Source organism: Heloderma suspectum, chromosome 4 (assembly GCF_057233095.1).
Source record: "Heloderma suspectum isolate Gila_16-S chromosome 4, 16-S_ref, whole genome shotgun sequence".
In the NCBI taxonomy this organism is placed as follows: domain Eukaryota; kingdom Metazoa; phylum Chordata; class Lepidosauria; order Squamata; family Helodermatidae; genus Heloderma; species Heloderma suspectum.
Window position 1 is genome coordinate 304,883,847 of NC_139461.1, and position 7,209 is coordinate 304,891,055.

Here is a 7,209-nt window from a genome sequence, read left to right on the forward strand (position 1 = left end):
GCCAAGGCAGGGTCCAAACCAAGGTTTGTCTTTGATGCACATAGCCTAATAGCCTATTCTCAGTTCTAATGGAGTTCTACAAAGTGGGGACACCACTAAGAAGGCCCTGTCTCTCACACCCAGCAACCTAATCGGTCTCACCTCCAGGCCTACAAGCAGGGCTTCCAAAGCTGATCTTAGAGCACAGGAAGGTTTGTATTATTATGATCACCATTACATTACAATATTTATTATTTCATTAGTTAGCAAATATTGCATGTGCTATTTAAACGCTGTTGCCATGTTGTGATGTCAAACATTACTGAAGTGTTTTGAAATGTTGATAGGTTTTGCTCATTGCTTTTTGCTTGATCCTCTATGTGCTAGGAGTTGCTTGGAGTGTAACCGTTTGTAGAAAAGCCCCATACAAGCTAAATGATGGTGAAGACAGCATTGATGATGGTGTATGGTTTGGACCTGTTGAAATCTCAGAAGCCAAACGACTTGCTGAATAAGAATTCCAGCAGTTGAAGTTGGGTCCTGCCTCTCCTGCAGGCTACCAGAACCAGAGGGAATGATGCAAAACAGTTGAAAACAAAAACAAAAAAAACAAGGGGGAACTGCAATAAAAGTTGCAAGGTCTTCCAGCCAGCCATGCCCTCTTCCAGGGTATTCCATTCCATTCACTTGCTTTTTTGTTCTGTGTCTCTCCCCCCCCCCTCCCACCCCACTGCATCTGTCATGGCTATGCTGAGCCCAGTAGTCTCCACTGGGCTCCTTTAGGGGTTTGCTCCCCCCCCCTTTAAGGTTTCTTCCCCTAAATATTTAGTGTACTTCCACAAACCTTGGGGTTCCTCTGTGTCTGCCGATACCTCCCTCACGTGCATGGATGGTGCTGCTTCAATGACATGAGCAATGGCACTCGCAGCCTGAGGGTCAGAAATAGAGGCTGTGAATGATTGCAGACTAAGGGCGCAAAATGTGCAATCCTAACCAGATAGGTGGCCGCCTCCGACCTCGGAGGCGACCGCCTATCCAAAGCAAGGCAGGAGAGGCACAGGGGGGGATCATTCCCTCCACGCCTCTCCTACCTTGCTATTTTTCACTAGACAGCCATTTTCGGCTGTCTAGCAGGGGGGGGGGACTGGGAGAGGAAGCTGCCGTATGACACATTGGATGTGCTGTATGCGCAGCTCTGTTCTCCCTGCCCCGGAATGCCCCCCAGAACGCCCCTTTTCAATCGCTCCGTGCTCCTTTTCCGAGCGTGGAGTTTGGGGCTTCTCCATGCTGCCTCCAAGGCAGCACAGATGAAGGGGAAGGTCAGTTCTCCGGGAACCAACCTTGGAGCACAGACTCCGAGATCGGTCCCTGGAAATAAGCATATCCTATGGCCCTCTAGACAGTGTCTAGTGGCCATAGGATCGCTCCCTAAATCATGCAAAATAAGGGAAATCATGCAAAGTCTATCATTTTGCATAAAGATTGCAGACATCAGCATTTCTTGGTGCAGAATTTGTAGTTTCTTGATGTGTTTTTCTTTAAAACCACGAAGCACATAATACACATAGCCTTGCCTCTACCCATGATCTGGAGGGAGAAATAAAAACCCTGCCAAATAAATATGCAAACATTTCATCCTCCTGTTTCATTTGTTTGCATCCTTCCTGCAGTTTTGTTGTCCCCCCCCCACCCCCCGCTTTTAATATCTAAATGGAGCTGCTCCAGTTCTGCACATGACTCTCATCCCAGGTAAAAAACAAAAACAAATTAAAACTGTTAGAGGCCTTGGAGGGAGGGAGAACGAACCAACGAACAGATTTGGAAAAGCAAATATTTGCCCCCCCCCCAACAAAGCTGGCTACTTTACTGTAAGCAGCATGAAACATTATCGACTCCTATTGATTTAGCAGTTACCGCATGATAATTGGGCATCGCTGTGGCAAACAGTTTTAGCAGCAATCCGTTGTCATGGGAACATGCCAGGTAAAGTGTCCCTCTGACAAGTTAGAAAAAAAGTCATCTTAAAACTGAATGCATTTCGCAACCCCATCTCTCTCTCCCCCCCCCCCCACGGACCCCCAGTCTCCAAAAGGAAACAACGGCAAAGTCCAATTTAGCCCCACCAACAAACATTGGCAGATCATGTGCATTGCAAGGCCAAGACTGAATAACTAAAGATTCTAAATGAAAATGAAATATTTTAAAACAAAAACCATTCTCTCCCTGAAGGGGGTGCCTTTGAAACGGGGGGGGGGGGGCTGAATCTCCTTCACTCCGAGGGCCAAATTCCACTTTGGAGGAGCTCTTGGGGGCCGCACTGCAGGAGTGGAAGTGGCCAATGACAAAAGGGGCGGAGCCAAAATACCAGCATGTTGTAGGTTAAAGCTCTTACTGCCCGTAATTAAGCCTTAGGAGAGGAATTTCCACCTTTTAGAATGGGGGTGGGAGCGGGCTGCACAAAAGCCAGGGAACCACCAAATGGTTGGTGGCCAGGGGAAAGGGGTGTGGCCATCTGGGGAACCTTGGTGGGCTGGATTTGGCCCCCAGACTTGAAGTTCTGCAACCCTGATTTTTTTTAAAAAAAATGCCTAGGATTCTGGAGTTCTGGATTCGTGTGCTTTGTTTCTGATGGGGAACTGTTACATTAGGAATTCTCCCAGGGCCAGCACCTGGTTTGGGGGGACCTAGATAAGCCCCCCACCCTCCACCTTGCATCTTACTAGTTGGTGGGTAGGACACCTGTTTACCTGCCTGGGATGATGCTAGCTGCATTACCAGGCCCGCACACAGTCACCCTGACCATTTTAATTACACCGGCCCCACCCCTGACATGCATCCATCCGGGGTGGGGGCAACCACTCCATACCCATAGGGCCAACATTAGGTTCAACACCACCGCCATGTTGTCTGCCCGGCCCTGGGTGGAGTTCCAGGCTCATGTGCCTGGACTCTGGGGCATCGCTGTCATAACTTCAGATTAACTCTGCCAGCCGTCCCTGGTGTACACAGTTGGAGACAGTGCCAGAGTTGCAGTGCATGGGCATGGAGTCTGCTCAGAACTGCTGCTAGCCCTCAGACTCTCTCAGTTACCACATCAAGTGGCCAGTCAGCTCATAGCAGCAGCAGCAGCCGCCACCACACCAAAGGTGCTACAGCCCTGGACTTTCCCAAGGATGCTACATCACGGCACCAGGCCTGAATTTCCCACTGTTCCTCTTTTATTTCCATATTTTGCGCAGAGCACCATGCATGAGCCGTTTGCTAAAGCTTTCAGTCCTGTCATGCATTTTTTCCTGGCTTGACATGGCCATTGCATGATGAATGCACTTCAGAAAAGACGCAAACTTGATGTGGCCGTAGTACATAATAGTCAGATCGATTCTTTTTGTGCAGTGTTTTACTGATATGCATATTCACTTCTTGTGTGTGTGTGTGTGTGTGTCCCAGTAGAACTTAATAAATTCGTTGGTGAAATACATAGGAGAAATGGCCTAGTATGAACTGTAGATGTGGCAGATAAATGGAACTCATCTGTGAGCCACAGCAATCCGCATGGTGTATAATAAAACATACAAAGGGAGAGCAGAAACCTGGAAGACGCCCATCAACAGTTGGTACCTGGACAGCAGGCTGAGCAGGCACACAGGTCACCTGGTCCCAGTCTTCCCCACTATGGTGAAATGTAGTATGCATCCCTACTTAAATTATTTATTTTATTTATTTAAAGCGTTTGTATCCCGCCCTATATCATTAAGATCTCAGGGCAGCCTATAGATAGAAAGTACAGATTGTAAATTACAGTAATCCCTAAATGTGCATTTGTACATATAAATTAGCAAATTGTGTGCAAATTTGTCTCTTTTTAGGTGATCATAGAATCATAGAACAGTAGGGTTGGAAGGGGCCTACAAGGCCATCAAGTCCAACCCCCTGCTCAGTGCAGGAATCCAGGATGCCTAAGCAGCCACCCTAATGTGGACATATTAGAGCAGGGGCCCCCAATGGACATAACAGGAATTCTGAGGCCATGCCATGAGCATCCTCACCCATCTCAGGCTGCTCCTCTCCCCCTGCCTTCCCTTTGGGTCACTCCCCACCCACTCACCCACCCACCCCAGCTTTTCCATGGGGTCTAGGTAAAGAGCAGATCCAGAAGTAAAACACTTCCTGATAAAATTGCATCATTTTTACACAGGCTCCCTCCAAACTCACCATCCAATTAAGGCTTACGCTAGTGTTTCTAGAAACATAGCAACCTAGAAAGCCGCCTTATGCCGAATCAGACCACGGGTCCATCGAGCCCAGGATTGTCGACGCTGATTAACAGCACCTCTCCGGGGTTTCAGGCAGCTTTTCCTGCCCTCCCTGGAGATTGAGCCGCCCCGGGACCTTCTGCATGCAAATCATGTGCTTACCACTGAGCTGTGGCCCCTCCCGATTACGAAGTAAATAGTTGACACTATAAAAAAAACAACACAGACCCAGCATTTTCCAGTGCCGCCATGGTGCACGAACATGGATCCAAAACACAGATCCTCATGCGTATCCATGATTTTTACATGGGACGGCAACGAAACCATTAATTCACAGTACACCTGTGATTTCATGGTAGTTCAGGGAGATCGCTTGTGAAAAACATAGGGATCTTTTGGGATCTGCCTTTTGAATCCATTTGTTAGTACCACAGTGGCCTTGGAAAGGGCAGTCTGTGATTTTTACAGTTCAGAACATGGAGACAGAAGTGATCTGTGACTTGATTGTGGTTTGGGTCAGGAGGGTCCCTTGTAAGGAAATATGCAAATTCCAGAGTGTTTTATGGGGTCTCTTATCTGTGTGGGCATGTGCATGCACGCACCCCTTCTCACCTCCCCAGATTATCCAGATCTCTTGCACTGGGCCCTCTATCCCACCCAGGTTGCTCCATTCCCCTCCCTGTTGTTCCTTCCCTTGCCCGGCTTTCCCTCTTCCGCCCATTCCCCATGCTTTCTCTCCTTCCCTGCAGGTCGCTTCATTTCCTTCCCACTCCCACCCCTGACATCTTACTTGCCTCATCCTTACCTGAGCAGGAACTTTGGTATGGAAGTTACTCAGCTCCCATCTTCCTTAGGTGGCAGACATTTTATAACCCCCCGAATACATTGCTCCACATTGTGGCCACTGCCTCAGGAAAACAGAAGCCAGCCAATACATATACAGAAACACCGTAGCCCACTCAAGCAATGACATCCAGATGTGCAGCCAGCAAGAGCCTCGGTGTTGGGAGTCCCATGACTACCATGCTGGGGACACCAAGATTAGAGACACAGATATTTCAATGTTTCTTGGTAGCTGTATTAATGATTTTATACATGAATAAACATATTAAAAAAAGCAAACTTGGAGGGTGATTATTATAGGTTTGTATCCTTTGGGGGCATTTATGCAGTACCCATGCACATATGAAAGATATCAGAGTAAAGCACTGACATTTTAAATGTGAAGTATCTTTACAGTGTTTTGAACACATAACGTATGTGGAGCCTCAGAAATAAACAGAAAAATAGGAAAAGCAACTCCCCACCCCACCCCCCAGGCCTCAAATGGAAAAACAAAACACCCCTCCACACACACACACACACACAACGTTTTGGAAAATGTTAGGGGCAAACGTCTAACAAAATATTTTCTTTCAGAAGGAGTGGCACTCTTTAAAGCATCGTTTTAAAGTAGTAGTTCCAGCCAGTTCATGCTCCTGCAAATCTCTTGCATTCAGAATTCAAAGGCAGTAATGTTTCTGAGGACAGCACTGCTTTGGTGCATGTCTACACTAGATTTTAAATTGGTATTAGCTAGCTTAATGATTTATTATAATTTTAGCTATTTAAATTGTTTTACACTGTTTACATTGATTTTATCTGTATGCCGCCCTGAGGTCTTAATGATAAAGGGGGATACAAATGTTTTAAATAAAAATACATACACTAGCAACACCCTTACCATGTGATCCTATGCATATTCAGAACTATATTCAATGGGGCTTAAATCCCAGGTATATATGCAACTGTCTGAATATTCATTGTTTAAAAAAAGAGTGTTCCTAGCCCTTATGGCTGCAAATTCAAGTTTGAAAGTAGAGAAAAGAGGTACTTGATTAAATATTCAAAGTCAAAAGAGACTCAGTCAGTAGGACTTCCAAAGGTAAAGGGAGAGGTAGTTTTCCCAGGGCCCCTTTTAAAATCAATGGCAAGTGAGAGTCTGTGTGCACACACAGGAAGGGGCATTTGTTTCCCAGCAAATGAAAAACTGAAGCAAACTCTGGTCTTGCTGTCTGCAGCAATGCGGCAACTAAGAATGCAATTCCACTACAGTTCATGGGCTGGCACTGTGGTTGGAGAAAGGGGTGCTGTGATGTCAGAGTGGTAATCCTAAATGCTGTTCTAGCCCTGTCAACAGGACAAAAGATCTTCTCTTGTACTGATACAGTATGGAAACCACAGAACTGTGCAACTGACCACAAAGAGGGAGCTCAAGGTTTTTTCTACCAGCCTCCCTGGTCCACTCACACCTAGAGCTCCCCTTTGCACTCAGCACTGGATAGAGGGGAAAACCCTTCAATTGGTCTCTTCTGAACACTTACTTATTGAGGCTTCCCGTTTAATTCTCCTTCTTTCACGATCCTCTCCATTCTAATGTGGTCATGCCTTCAGACTGTAAGCCTGAGGGCAGAGTCTGTATTATTTCAAGAGCTCTTACAGTGCCTAGCAATTTTCAGCCATACCTAAGAGCTAACAACATGTCTGGTATTAACTGCAAAAAACTAAGAACCAAGAGCCAAACAGCCCAATACAATCTGATCAGACTACCAGGCTGCAAGCTAGAACCAAAACACTTCACATTTTGAAATTTCCTGATTTTGTGAGCTGAATTTGGTTGAAATTTTACTGCCAGAGTCAAACATTCAACTGTTTTGATTGGTTTAAATGAACGAAACAAAATTTGTCTACTGCAAGTCATCATCTACACTGCAATACTGCCAAACATCGACTACAACCATTGACTACAAAGCAGCAGATGCCAAATGCTGATGCTGGATATCAAGTATTTCCAGATCATTTGTGTGGGAGGACGGATTTCAGTTCTGCTTTTGACTATGTTAAACAATTGTTACTCCTGGTTTACTTGCAGGACCAGGCTCCTCGCAAAATGACAATTAAAAGGTTTTACAGAGGAAAGTCAGATTTCATACAGAAA